This window comes from Hibiscus syriacus, unplaced genomic scaffold (assembly GCF_006381635.1).
Source record: "Hibiscus syriacus cultivar Baekdansim isolate YM2019G1 unplaced genomic scaffold, ASM638163v2 tig00110346_pilon, whole genome shotgun sequence".
In the NCBI taxonomy this organism is placed as follows: domain Eukaryota; kingdom Viridiplantae; phylum Streptophyta; class Magnoliopsida; order Malvales; family Malvaceae; genus Hibiscus; species Hibiscus syriacus.
The window spans coordinates 2,693,673-2,709,466 of record NW_024062697.1 but is presented as its reverse complement, the minus strand read 5'-3'; the positions used below and the strand labels follow the sequence as shown (position 1 = coordinate 2,709,466).

Here is a 15,794-nt window from a genome sequence, read left to right as displayed (position 1 = left end):
ATATGATAAAAACATTTATATACATGTATTATATATAGTTATAAAAAACCGTTAAATAATATCATAATATTATAAATATTTACAATTAAAGTTAAACAAAAATTCAAATAGCTCGACTTCAATTCTATAAATTCCACTAGAGAAAATTTCAAATCAAGTTTAAGTTATAAAATAAAATTCATCAATTCGAATAATTAAAAAAAATTAACTCGACTCGACCGAACGCTCACCCCTAACTATAAATTTAAAATATAATCTTGAAATTTTTCCTTGTTTTAGGCATATTTTAAGGCAAAACTTCCAGAATGCGCTTCGCAAAGAAAAACTTGTAAGCTGGGGGATTCATTAGATGCTGCTGTTTGAACTTAGAAATCATATGCAGCATTTGATTTCTTCCTGCAAGTAATAAATGAAATGGAGGGTTTACCTAAAAGGAAATTAAATGGTCACTCTACCGAAAAAGAATTCTGATAAAAGAAATTGAAAATTAACAATTGAAATTTATCATAATTCTTTAAAAACATATGAAAAGGAACCTAAAACATGATTTTCAGTACCTGATAGACTGCCGGAACTACACCGATCATTCAAAAGCATTACTTCAGAAACGGAACATAGGCAAAAGGTAATACAACTGATTGAGAACTATTGCCCAAAAGGGTAAAAGGGTGCGTTAATCTCAGGTTTGCATCATGGCTTGTGGATCTTAAACCCAAATACTCTTGGAACATAGCTTTGAGATGCTTTTTGTGGCTTCAGGTGCTGGTATGTCATCAAAAACAGGTTTGGAAATGTTGTCCCGTAGTAGGCTCCATCGGTGTCTACACAGAATCAAGGTAACTTATTTCTTTTAAATAATAATAATAAAGACGTCGACAACAACGAAGAAGAAATCTTATTCGCTGGTCATAAAACAAGTCGGTCCTCGGAAGTTCGCAAGATGCTGAGACTGAGAGATGAAACTTAAGATCCTAATGCAAGAACTACGATAGATGGATATCATAACATGCATTCTATCTTCCCCTGCAAAATGCTTGCAACAAGTAGCAAATAAGTTCAACAGCCAAAAGGATACTGCCTTGGTACTTGGAGCGAGGAATGTCACCGTGCACATCTCACCATAGCAGTATATTTTCACCGTGCTTGACCGAGGAATGTCTGATTGACCAACTGGAAGACATGGTTGTCCACAGCAGTAAACTCTAGGGCATCTTCCAAAATCATAGTTCTTGTACTTATCTAGCTGTAAAAATTCATATATATATATATATATATATATATATATATATATATATATATATATGGTTGTAATCAGTTGCTCAATTGATATCATGCATACAAAAACATTAAACTGCAACATTGAATATCACCGTGCACATCTCACCATAGCAGCAATTCCTTTGCTTGCCAATATGTATCGGGAATGAATCAGACCATAAAGCATCTCTGCCGCAGACTCAACTAATTCATTTTGCTCCTCCGTGAACATATCTCCTATCATATGTCAGCCAAACACAAATCACTCATTGCAAGAAACTGAAGAGGGCTTGCCATGTTAGTAAAAATTTCAAAATTTCACCAACAACAAGATTTAAAAGCAATTATTATAATAAAGCCATAAGAAAATGAAATAGAAAGTTATCCACAAGAACAAAAGGGAACAGACTTCCAAACATCCAAACAACTTGACATGAAAAGAAACAGATTGTAAAGCTTACCGTGATAAGATTCAACATCCAAAATCAAATCAAGTGCATAATCATAATAAGGAACTTGGCTGCTTAGCCCATAAAGGTTAAAATCATCTTGTATGTAGTCATCATCAACTTCGCAAAAGAATTCATTTCCGCGTAGATTGCAAAACCAAGAGATCCAAGACGTGTCATCCCCTTCAGAACCACTAACATTCGACTCTTCACTGTCAGTTTCAGATTCATCTACAGTAAATGCAATCCAAAATTGTATCAGGATAAAGCATTGCCACCAATGACCAAACATAAAAAAGGTAACAACCCTAACTTCGAAAACACGGTTCATAGGTAATCAATGGATGAACAATTATGAAGTAAAATTTCAGAAAGATGAATACATGCAATGGTTATAGAACATATAAGGATTTGATTCCATTTGATACTGAAAATTGAGGGAAACGTAGAAATGCTAAGACAAACTGAGTTCCAATCCCTACACTTCGTTTGAGCTATAAATGCAGATATTGAGCAACAATTATTCAAACAAATAGTAATGTACAATCCTAGACAAAATCAATTAAAGATGAACCCACCACCAATCAATATCTCGTATTATATAATATGAAACAACATAAATAAAAAGCCAAGATTTTTACAAATAAAGATCCTAAATTATTCATTGAAAGAGGGAGATGTGGTTATGTTTATACAACCCGAGGCGTTTGCTTTAGGTAGAGACGCAGAGCGAGAATCACGATAGTGGTCAGGCTGATGCTTCCCCATTTGGGACGACTGTGATGACTTATTCTTGCCATTGATCCCTCTCGAAGTGGACGGCGACGATAGTTCTCGTTGCTTATCAAGCGACTCGTTGATCCGCTTCCGATCCACCGACCCCACCTCTCCCTTGGACCCACCGGGTGCTCTCTCTACTCTGTACATATCTTCTATTTTGCTGCTGATATGAAACCGCCTCCGTTATCGCCAATTCATAGGAGGAATAACGCAAATGAACCTAGGTCCCCCCAAAATCTAGGGTTTTCTCTTGTTCCTTTTGATTTCTGTTTTTAATTTTAATTGAGCTATAAGCGATAAAGCTAACCCATTTTTATTTAATTGTTTTATTGGATTCTTTTGGGTTTTCAATTTATCTCGCTGGATTGTGTTGAGGAATAAATAGAGGAGAGAGAAATGAGGGGAAATTTTAGAGCGACATAGAAGAGGGTTAAAATCGCTAGAGAATTCTTAGGTCCCGGCGATAAGGCCAATTAATCGGCGGGGAAAAGCTTTGGTTTGCTTTTAAAGGGCGGGGAGCATTTATTGTGTGTGATTCCTTCTACATTCTAAATGTTTCTGATCTACACGTGTCGCTTGATCTCTTCCACCCATGTTCAAAATATTTATTGCAAAAAATGGTTCATTCCTCCTCATGTTCCTAGACTAGTATGCCTCAATGTTAAATTGGTCTCATAAATTTAATTCGTTCTAATGTATTTTTTGAATTATTATTGTCGTATTTGTTGATGTAGAAAATGGCAATGATTGTATTGAATAGTTACAAATCATTTATTTTAGGGTAAATTATAAATTTGATAATTGAACTTTTGTGCGATTTCTATTTTACTTATCGTACTTTTAAAATTTTCAATTTGCTCACTGAACTTTATACATTAAAATTTTTTTGTCACTCTGTTGTTATATCAGTAATAGCTCATTGACATGGCTTATTTTAATACTAAAACTCAGCCACATAAGATTTCTATTTAATAAAATAAAAATTAATCAGGAAAAAACCTTAACTCCAAATCCTCCCACCAAACTCTAACCCCCAAATTTACATCCAAAATCATATACATGTGATAATCTACAATAGCCCGTTGCTAGCTCTTCACTCAACACCATCATAAGCTAGAAATCTTTACAGTCCCACCATTTCTTGATGATTAAGTCACTTTCTCGGTAAACAATCAGTTGCCCATAAAAGTTGGTATAGTTAAACCAATTGAAATCCAACAACAAATTAACGAGTGTTTCCCATTTGTTTCAAATTCAATCAAGAATCCAAAGTAAATGGTGATTGCAGGAGATCATAAGGTGCCCATAAAACGTCCAGAGGGCATGGCCTATTAGTATCAAGCCTCGCCCATGGTTTTCCTTTTCTATTCTGGAGAAAATTAATAAAAACGATGGCAAAGAACCCAATTCGTAAATTGGAAATGAGAGGATGCGAAAATGGAAATGAGAGGATGGAAATAAGAAAATGGAAAATAGAGGATGAAAAATAAGAAGAAAGAGAGAAAAGGGATGAAGAAGAAAAATAAAGAGAGAAAAGGGGAAATGAAGGGAAAAAAGAAAAAAATTATTTAGACCAAAACTACGTCGTTTTGGTCTAAGTAAAATGTTTTAGAGATTCAAAACTATGTCGTTTTGGTATAAGTTTCCACGTCATAATGTCGTTAAATAATTAATAGCAGAGTGTCAAAAAAGTTCAATGTATAAAGTTCAGTGAGTAAATTGAAAGTTTTAAAAGTACGGTGAGTAAAATAAGAATCACATGAAAGTTTAGTTGTCAAATTTGTAATTTACCCTTTATTTTAATTTGAGTGAAAATGATGCAAGCACATTTTCATCTATAAAGGGAGTACTCTTGAACATTTTTATATTGAATTTACTTTATACTAGTTTAATAATATATGCTATTATAATACATCTCATGTTAAGAATACAAGTTATGTAGTTAACAAATAACTTAGCATGTTAGAATAGTCTTAGAATCATATTAAGCATGATTATCACATATACATCATGGCAGCATACCTATCATTCATTTTATTAGCTCATATGCATTCATATTAGCTCCTAGACTTTATACATTAGCTCACACATATTATGAGATGATATATTTAGCTCAAGATATGCAAACATAGCTCACAATACCATAATCATGCATGACAGCAAGGTATTTAACTCATATCAGCTCAATGCCATGGAATTACCTTGTTTCCTTGCACATGTAGGTACATTGGAGCATGACACACGTTGGGGTAGCTTGGTGAATTATTTGGACATCATAAGCAGCTTACAAACAGCTCACAAAGTACATGGCAACTTGTGGAACACTAAGGAAAGCTCAACTCAGCTGGAGGAACTCAAGGCTAGCTAAACTCAGCTATTGGACTATTTGAAGCTGAGTTGCCAAAAGTGATATCAATGGTAGTTGAATGTAGCTGAATGTTTTGTTATGAAGCTTGTAGGGTCTCGGCTAGGAAGCTCATTCACAACCAACCCCTTGTTTGCTAGCTAGTTACACACCTTTCTTATCAATTAAAGTAAGATATTTCTCTTTGCTTAAGTCCTTGTGACGTTTATCGACTTATCAAGTAATTCATTACTTGTGGCGTCAATCCCCTTTCCCTTTGATACTTGTGGTTCCTATCTCCATATAGATAGTGGGTCCAAGTCCTTTCTACCACCCCTTAACGAAGCAATATAAAGTATGGGTCTTTGTTCTTTAACATTGGTTCTTCTTTGAGTCTTCTTTAAGATACTATCAACCATCACCATATTCCATCACCATTCACTCCTAAATCAAAACCATTCCATTCACATATCTTCATCATTGAATTATCCATCATCTATCATCAAAGATCACATGCATCATCACCATTGGAGGTCGTATTCTCTTATATTTGAAGGATAATTCAACAACACTTCCGCAACCTATATTTGATAGCATTTCTATCCATTTCATTTCTTTCCATTTCCATTTCCATTTCCATTTCCTTTCTTAATTATCCATTTAATTAATCATTTCTTTCTTATTTTGTGTAGATTACTTATTGATTCAAGTGTAGCATTTGGTGTATCTCCTGGATCGGGAAACAACAAGGCTGCCAACTTCTCCATCATTGAAGAAGCTTGGATAGCCTTACATCAAGCGATAATCAGTGCTTTGGTGGAAGAAGCAACGTGCAACAACAACAAAAACAAAAACAAAAAAAAAGTGCAAGTGAAGGTGCAAGTGAAAGTGCAAGTGAAAGAAATCAAAATTCAGCAAAGAAAAAGTGCAAGAACTCAAAAGAAGAAAACAAAAAGAAAGAAAAGAAAAGAAAGAAAAGTTGAAGCACTCAACAACAAGTCTCATTACCAAACCATTCAAGTAAGCCTTTAAATTGATTGTGGTGATAGAAGGTTGTGAAGTGACTTTGTGTAAGAAACCTTTATTCTCTTCTTTTTATTTCTAAGCCACCATTTTCATTATATTTTGTTTTTCCATTCCTACTAACCTTTTTGTAGCCGATGCCCAACAAGTAAAATCTACTTGATACGATTTTGAGTAAAGTCCTCTAGAACTTGGGATAAAGAGAATTGAGAGGAAAAAGGCTTGAGCGTGTGTGAGATCAGAAGAGGACAAGTAAAAGCCTTTAAAGTCGTAGATTGCAAACACGAGCGGATTGAGTGACATTCAAGTTTTCTTGGAGTGACTCGTAAGGCTTTGTGAGAGTATTATCCGGTAAGGTCTTTTACACATCTTTTTTTTTCTTATTTCACTAATCATGTCTCGGAGTCCAAGACGAACCCAGAAAGAGAAGCCCCTAACTTGTAAACCTAAGCCATTATGCATGAAATGGCAAGATTGCTGAAATTAGAATTGGAGCCTTTGCATGATCATATGGATCAATTTGAAGCATCTTTGGGCAACCAGATATTAAAACACCCCAGAATGAAAGAAGAATTTGAGGAAGAAGAGGCTGAAGTAACATCAGTAGCAAGAAGAGACGTTCATCGAAATCAGAATGATAACTTCAACAACATCAAGGTAACCATTCCTCCATTTCAATGACGAACTGATCCTGAAGCCTATCTTGACTGGGTAATCAAGATCGAACACATTTTTGAATGTCAAAACTATACGGAGCAAAAGAAGGTCGGGATTGCTGCTATGGAATTCGTGGATTATGCCTTAGTTTGGTGGGATCAATTAGTGAGTTCAAGAAGAAGAAATGGTGAACGCCCCATCACTACGTGGGAAAAAATGAAGGCCATTATGAGGAAAAGGTTCGTGCCTACTCACTATCACCGATATCTTTATCATAAGCTACAAAATCTTAAACAAGGAAGCAAGAGCGTTGAAGATTATTTCAAGGAGATGGAGATAGCCATGATTAGAGCCAATGTTGATGAAGACAGAGAAGAAACCATGGCAAGGTTTTTATCTGGCCTAAATCCTAATATTGCTAACCTTGTTGAACTGCAACATTATATAGAGATTGAAGAGATGGTACATATTGCCATGAAGATTGAACGACAACTTAAGAGGAAAGCTTACAATCGGAGTAGTCCAAATTCGGCCACCAAATGGAAGCAAGAGCCTAATACCTTCTGGAAGCCAACTCCAGTCCAAGCAAAGGATCCTATAGAAGTAACCAAGACTAAACAAGTGGGCGAATCTAGCAAGGGTAAAGAGAAGCAAACCAATACTTTCGAGAGGTCCAGAGATATCAAATGTTTCAAGTGTTTTGGGAAAGAACATGTTGGCGGTCAATGTCCCAACCGAAATACCATGATGGTACTTGGCAATGAAGATGATATCTCAGATTCTAAAGAACCTATTTATGATGAAGAACCTGAAGCAAACCAAGACGAAGAATCTGAAGAGAATGCAGACCATGGAGAAATGCTTGTTTTGAAAAGATGCCTACGATCACAAACATCTCAAGAGGATCTTCAAAGAAATAACATTTTCCATACAAGGTGCCATGTCAAGAACAAGGTTTGCACCATGATTATCGATGGAGGGAATTGCACAAACGTAGCCAACACTTTTATGGTTGAAAAACTTGGTTTGACAACATCAAAGCATCCCACTCCATATAAACTCCAATGGCTCAATGAAGGAGGTGAGTTAAACGTTACCAGACAGGTTCTAATTCATTTTTCAGTTGGTAGGTACAAGGATGAGGTGCTTTGTGACATTGTCCCTATGCATGCTAGCTACATTTTACTTGGTAGACCATGACAGTATGACAAAAGGGTCATTCATGATTGTTATCACAATCAATACACCTTTATGCATGAAGGACGCAAGGTAACCTTGGTGCCTTTGACGCCTAAAGAAGTACAACAAGATCAATTGCATATGCAAAAGAGTGTATAAGCATGGCTCAAAGATAAACCACCAATGAAGAATGAAGAAGGACAAAACATGAAATCAAACTTCTTTATGAAGCAACATGATGGTTCATTGCTGGAAAATGAATGGTCTCCTACGAAAATTGGTGATGGTTGGGATTTATAGACACAACTCTTCACCAAGGGTCTTAATCTTGAAAAGGTACCTATGGAAGAACACAAACATTCAAAGGATGCTTTCTTTTAGTAAAGAAACGTGAAGCTATGCAAGGACATAATGATTTCAATTTGAGGAAAAATCGCCCTAAAGAAGGGGGATGATGCAAGCACATTTTTATCTACAAATGGAGTACTCTTGAACATTTTTATATTGAATTTACTTTATACTAGTTTAATAATATATGATATTATAGTACATCTCATGTTAAGAGTTCAAGTTATGTAGTTAACAAATAACTTAGCATAAATACATCTTTACAATAGATGCACATTGTTATTTTAATATGTTAAGCATGTTAGAATAGCCTTACAATCATATTAAGCATGATTATCACATATACATCATGGCAGCATACCTATCATTCATTTTATTAGCTCATATGCATTCATATTAGCTCCTAGACTTTATACATTAGCTCACACATATTATGAGATGATATATTTAGCTCAAGACATGCAAACATAGCTCACAATACCATAATCATGCATTACAACAAGGTATTTAACTCATATCAGCTCAATGCCATGAAATTACCTTGTTTCCTTGCACATGTAGGTACATTGGAGCATGACACACGTTGGGGTAGCTTGGTGGATTATTTGGACATCATAAGAAGCTCAAAAACAGCTCACAAAGTACATGGCAACTTGTGGAACACTAAGGAAAGCACAACTCAGCTGGAGGAGATCCAGGCTAGCTAAACTTAGCTAGTTGGACTATTTGAAGCTAAGTTGCCAAAAGTGATATCAATTGTAGCTGAATGTGCTGTTATGAAGCTTGCAGTGTCTCGACTAGGAAGCTCATTCACAACCAGCCCCTTGCTTGCTAGCTATCTACACACATTTCTTATCAATTAAAGTGAGATATTTCTCTTTGCTTAAGTCCTTGTGACTTTTATTGTTTATCAAGTAATCCATTACTTGTGGTGTCAATCCCCTTTCCCTTTGATTCTTGTGGTTCCTATCTCCATATAGATAGTGGGTCGAAGTCCTTTCTACCACCCATTAACGAAGCAATATAAAGTCTGGGTCTTTGTTCTTTAACATTGGTTATTCTTTGAGTCTTCTTTAAGATACTATCAACCATCACCATATTCCATCACCATTCACACCTAAATCAACACCATTCCATTCCCATATCTTCATCATTGAAGTATCCATCATCTATCATCAAGGATCACGTGCATCATCACCATTGGAGGCTATATTCTCTTATATTTGAAGGATAATTCAACGACACTTCCGCAACCTATCTTTGATAAGATTTCAATCCATTTTATTTCTTTCCATTTCCATTTCCTTTCTTAATTATCCATTTTATTAATCATTCTTTCTTATTTTGTGAAGATTACTTATTGATTCAAGTGTAGTATTTGGTGTCTCTCCTAGATCGGGAAACAACAAGGCTGTCAACTTCTCCATCATTGAAGAAGCTTGGATAGCCTTACATCAGAAAAATTATTAAGAGAATGATCATAGATTATAGTGATAAAGAGATTTAAAAAGAGTTTAAAAATTGATTAATATAAAAAGAGGGAGAGAAAACAAATTAAGGAGATTACACTTGTAAGGGGGACTCTTCTTCTTATGCTATAAACTCATTCTCAATAATGTGGTAAATTTGGATAAAAGGATCAAAGATGATGATATTATAGATGATATAGAACTATCATAAGATATGTACCAAGATTATTGAATCATTCAGATGTATTAATCACTCTCTCATCTATTAGCTATCAAGTTGGAAGATGTCTAAGTTTCATAGCGTGAAACCTTACAGCAAGAGAACAAATGTTTCCTAAAGGATAGGGGAAAAGAATTATGTTAAAATGCAATGATAAATTTAGAAATAAGGGTTGTAATTTTTTTATTAAACAATGTTGGAACTTTTCCTAAAGAACATTTTTGAAAGGCTCGTGGTGGAGGGTATAAAATTTCCTTTTTTAATCGAATAAGTATTATACAATGACATTATTAGATCGATCATATTTCATACATTGTTATTTTATATGTTATTGGTAGGTCTACTAAAAAGGTGTATATTTATTAGTCTTTAATAGTAGCTTGTTGTAATACCCTAATCATGTCCAACCCAAAGATCGAGGGATTAAAGCGTCAAACGGGACCACCGAAGTTGCTAACCCAAAAATTTTCCTTTATCAACATTTGTAAATCACCATATATAAAAACCATCCATTGAAGTTATAAAATAAAATCATAATATTTGAGTTCACAAATACAAGGATCTCCCAAATTACATCTCAATAATATCATAAGGTTTAAACAAAATAGAGTTACGACTAAACACAAAAGGATTACGATAGTGCATTCCCTCTAAATATGACTCAAGACGTACTCTGAAGCATTGGTTGGTCTGAAATCTGTTGGCGATGATAATGCTTCTAGACTGGTCACCTAAGAACCTACGCATAGAAACACATTTTGAACGTTAAGCTTACGAGCTTAGTGCCACAGTAATAACTATATTGCACTACGTGCATTCACAACATGTGCATGCTAATGGCATAGGTACGAACATTTAAGAATATTACATGCAAGTTGAGGTAGGCATCATGTTGTTGTTGAGGGTTCTACATCTTAGAATGCACACCCTCTAGCCTAACTAAGATACCCTTAGGTATCTAGGTCAGATTCTGAAATGAATCGGAAACATACACTCGGCTAGCTCACTCTTGAGAGTCTTGGGGCATATGCGCCCAGCCAACAACTGAAGTGCCTTGGCACTAGCTAAAGTATACCTGGATATTTTACAAGTAAGACGGTCGTCATAATACTAAAGTGGCTCAGGTGTCCTGGTTGTTTCTCGAGCGTCACACAAAGGCTAGTTTTTGTTATCCTAGTAGATATCGTTTCTAGATGTGTTGTATTGATAATTATTATTCCCACTTGTAGTTTTATTTCGGTGACATTCTAGTTTTATTGGGCCCCTCGATTCAAACCTCTTAATCATTTGGGTTTCTTACCCAAATCTGGACGTTGATATTGATATTGTGCACTTCAGTATTAGTAGAGACCATTGAGTATCGATACCTATCCATGGTACGGTATCAAAAATGGCTACTAGAATATGATGGAACTGGGTGGTATTGATACTTCTGAAATAGGGTATCGATAGTACCTTGAGTATCGATACCAAAATTTGCTTCGATGTTTTAAAAATCAACTCAGTATTGATACCCTTAGTGAGAGTATCGATACTCTACCCTCAATATCGGTACTCCCATTAGTATCGATACTAAAATTAGCTACTAGAATTTGCAAAGTAAACTCAGTATCGATACCCCTGCTACGAGTATCAATACCTAACTATTAGTACTGATACTAGATAAATGAGTATCGATACTCCTAGCCCAAAATCCTCTTATTTTAGGATATTTGATGAACAATATCAATATTGTTCTTCCAGTAACGATACTCAAACACAAAATACCTTGTTTGAGTACGAAAATGACTTTCCATTACTCCTAAAAGCACTATTGAGGTTCCCAAGTGTTATGTAAGCGTTATTTATGTTAAAAGGGGTCAAAATATATCCATAAACATGCTAAAAACACTAAATAATGAAATCTACCATGAACATGCTTTTTATAATTCATATCTTGTACAAGTTAACAACACATACCTAGTGATCTACAGGTGGTAGAGATGAGATATAAGTGTGTTACCCGGTCTCCTAAGCTGCTGGAATCTCTTTCAACTCGACCAAGTGTTAGCTTTTCCTTTCCCTTGTTATTGGAGCTTTCTCAAACTTCTTTAACTAGGCAAGGAATCAAATACAAGGATTACTAACTTGTTTGGAAGCTTAGAAAAGTATTTAGAATGTTTCTTGAGGCTTAAATCCCTAAAAAATTAAGCTAGTAACACTTGGGTTCCTAGGCCTCCATTAAACCCCTCTAATAGCTACCATGGCCAAAACTTGATTTTGTGTCTCAAATAGGAAGCTCCAAGGATAATGGTTTCGATTCTTACCTTTGCAAGATCGGACTAGAGATAAAAACCAACAAAGTTTTCATATTTGGTCAAGCTACTAGCGAGATGAGGTGAAGTTTGAAGGAAGACAAAATAACAAAGAAGTGGGAAAAAAAGAGAAGTCAGTCATGTGACCTCATGTCAATTAAAAGGTTTTAGTCTTTCTTAACAAAAATGGGTAAATTCCTGCCTTGGTCCTTTAAGCTTTGTCTACAATTTAAAAACACCATTTCTATTATCTATTAGACCTAAACCAAGCTCAAATCGACCCCTATTTGGAATAAGTTTCCTTATAAGGCTAGAAAACTTATCCAAAATAATATCGGTTTAACCCAAAACTTCTAACTTGGGATTTGGGGAGTTACAACTCTCCTCTCCTAAATATAAATTTCATCCTTGAAAGTTACATGGATAGAAGAGATATAGATATTGCAGTATCCTCCTCGACCTCCCATGTTACTTCTCTACACCATGGTTCCTACATAGAACCTTCACCAATAGAATTTTCTTATTTCTCAATTCCTTAGCATCTCTGGATAAGATCTTGATATGTTCCTCTTCATAGGTTATGTCGTGGCTCACCTCAATTTTTTCTAAGTGTATGACATGGGAAGGATCATAATGGTATCTTCTAAGCATGGATACGTGAAACACGTTATGGATACGTTCTAGTTGTGGTAGTAAAGCTAACTGGTAAACTATTGGTCCTACTATCTCTAGTACCTCGTAAGGTCATATAAAGCGTGAGGTCAACTTCCTCTCATATCCCAAAATGAAATACTTTCTTTTATGGGAAACCTTAAGGAACACCTTGTACCCCATTATAAACTTAATATCCTTATACTTCAGGACTGCGTAAGACCTCTATCTATATGAGGCCTCTCTCAATCGTCTATGAATTAACTGAACCTTATCCTCATTTTCCTTGATCAAGTTGAGACCTATTATCTTATCCTTGCTGAGTTTTATACAACATAGTGGAGTTCTACACTTGCGCTAATATAAGGGTTCATACGGAGCCATCTGAATGCTCAAATGAAAATCATTGATATACGTAAACTCCATTAATGGTAGGTGATCTTCCCAACTACCCTCAAAGGTCTATGACAGTGCACCTAAGCATGTACTTTAAGATCTAGATGACACGTTATGACTAGTTGTCTTTCAAAAGATGAAAAGTGGTACTAAAGTGTAGTTTGGTGTCTAAAGATTCATGAATGGCTCTCCAAAATCAGAAAGTAAAACGCAAGTCTCAATTGGATAAGATCAAAATTGGTACCCCGTACAACCTCATTATCTCACATATGTACAACTAAGCTAGCCTCTCTAAGGTATAGTATTTCCAAACTAGGAGGAAATGGGTTAACTTGGTCAAGTGTTATACTATCACACAAACTGTATCATGTCTCTATCGGGCCATTGGTAACCTAGTCACAAAGTCTATGGTTACCCTATCCCATTTCCACTGAGGTATCTGAATAGGCTGAAGTAACCCTGAAGGAACCTAGTATTCAATTTCAGCTGCTGACACACTAAGCATCTAGTTACAAACTCATACATATATCTTTTCATGCTAGACCATCAATACAATGGTTAGAGCTTATGGTACATCTTATTACTGCTTGGGTGAACTGAGAGCAACTAATATGTACCTTGTAAAGAATCTTACTACGCAACAGAGTGTCATGGGTACACATAACTGACCATAATACCCTATTAGACCTAAGAAACTACGCACCTCTAACATATTCTTAAGTGGTTCCCACTCTACTATGTCCCAAATTTTCTAGGGATCAACTTGGATGTCATCTACTTCTACGACATGGCCCAAGCATGATACCTCTGACAACCAAAACACTCATTTTACAAACTTGGCATACAATTGACGCTCTCAAAGCATTTGCAAGACAATATAAGCATATAGTCATATTAATCTTTGAATCAAGAGTACACAAGGATGTTATCTATGAACACTATCGCGAACACTAAGTATGGGTGGAATACCCATTTCATCAAGTCCATAAGCATCATTGGGGCATTGTTCAGTCCAAGCGACATTATTAAAAATTTGTATGGATTGTACCGCGTCTTGAAAGTTGTCTTGAATACATCAACATCCTTGACTTTCAACTGATAATAGCCTAACTATAAGTCGATCTTATAGAACAAACATTTTCCCCTCAATTGTTTGAAGAGGCCATTTATCCTAGGAAGAGGATAATGATTCTTGATGGTTAGCTAGTTCAATTGTCTATTGTCGATGCATAGCCTCATTGACCTTTCTTTCTTCTTAACAAACAAGACTAGTTCTCCCCACAGAGATATGCTCTGTCGGATGAAGCACTTTTCTAGCGATTCTTGAACCTAGGTCTTTAACTCATTGAGTTCTATCGGTACCATGCGATAGGAATCAATAAACACCTAAGCTGAACTTGGCAATACTTTGATGCCAAACTCTAATTCGCGATCGGGTGTTAAGCCTGACAATTTTTCTAGAAACGCATCAGGAAAATCTCGTACTATCCGGATATCCTGGAGTGTTGGGGTTGAGATTCTGGTATTGACCACATGAGCTAAAAAGGCCTCACAACCACGATCGATCATTCACTAAGCCTTTATGGATGAAACGATCCTTGACTGGCCTGACTTCTCACTAGTTATCACTAACTTGGTATCGTCATCTATCATGAGCTTGAGGTTATCGACCTTGCACTTCAAACGAGCGTTATGCTTGGATAACCAATTTATACCAAGATCATATCAAATTCCCGAAATGATAATTCCACTAGGTCTGCTAAGAATGTCTGGCCCTGAATCTTTACTAGGCATCGTCTATGAATTTTATCTACCAAAATGTATAGATTTAGAGAGCTCGATACTTGAACTCCTACCTCTAAATATTTTGTTGGGATATTTATTTCTCGAACTAGGTCATGAAAAATATAGGAATGGATGGAACCCTGATCTATCAATGTAGTAACTAGAAAGAAAATTGTTGTGAATGTATATGATATCATATTTGTCGCATCGCGCTCCTCACGAGCTCTTACTGCATACTGTTTGGAGGCTACCCTCGGCTTCACTCTGGCCACTGATATGGTTGTCCCTCTACTGTACTGCCCAAACGTAGCTCTACCACCTTTCACAAGCCTTTGGCCTCTCTGCACGGACGGTGCTGAACTATGAGTCGATGAAAAAACTACCATCTGAGTCCCTAGATAGTCTCTGATAAAATGGCCCAAGTAACCGCAACTGAAGCAATCCTCGATCCCTACTGGGAATAGGGGTGTACAAAATAATCTGATCCGATCGATCCAATCTGTTGATCCATTTATCAAATTTGAAAATTCAGATATTCGATTCTTTTTTTTTATATTTCAGATCAGATATCCAAGAAAAAAATTGGATAATTGGATCAAGCAAGTTATGATTTTGGATTATCTGAAAAATTCGAAAAAAGTTGGGCCGTTAAAATAGTTTACCCATCCGGCCAGCTTGCCCCTGGCCTGAAATGCTCCATGGCCCCACGATTGTTTGGCTTTCATTTTCCAAAACTCCTAAATTTAATTGTTGAGCTTCAACTTTTTCAAAATTCCTAAATTGCATGTTTCGCATCCCAGCTCACGAGTAGACAATTGATACTCATCTTCTCCAATTTCACTATCAAATTTCTATTGCTAGTTTTCTATTATTGGGTTGCTCACGCCTCTCGATATATGGAAAATTCAAACCGGAAATAACCTCCATTTCAATCTCAAATAA

The 15,794-nt window shown here is 35.9% G+C and overlaps 1 pseudogene; it reads right to left on the bottom strand.

Moving 5' to 3' along the window:
- Positions 1 to 449: 449 nt before the first annotated feature.
- On the bottom strand, positions 450 to 2,921 carry LOC120120713 (annotated as a pseudogene).
- Between the last annotated feature and the right edge of the window lie 12,873 nt (positions 2,922 to 15,794).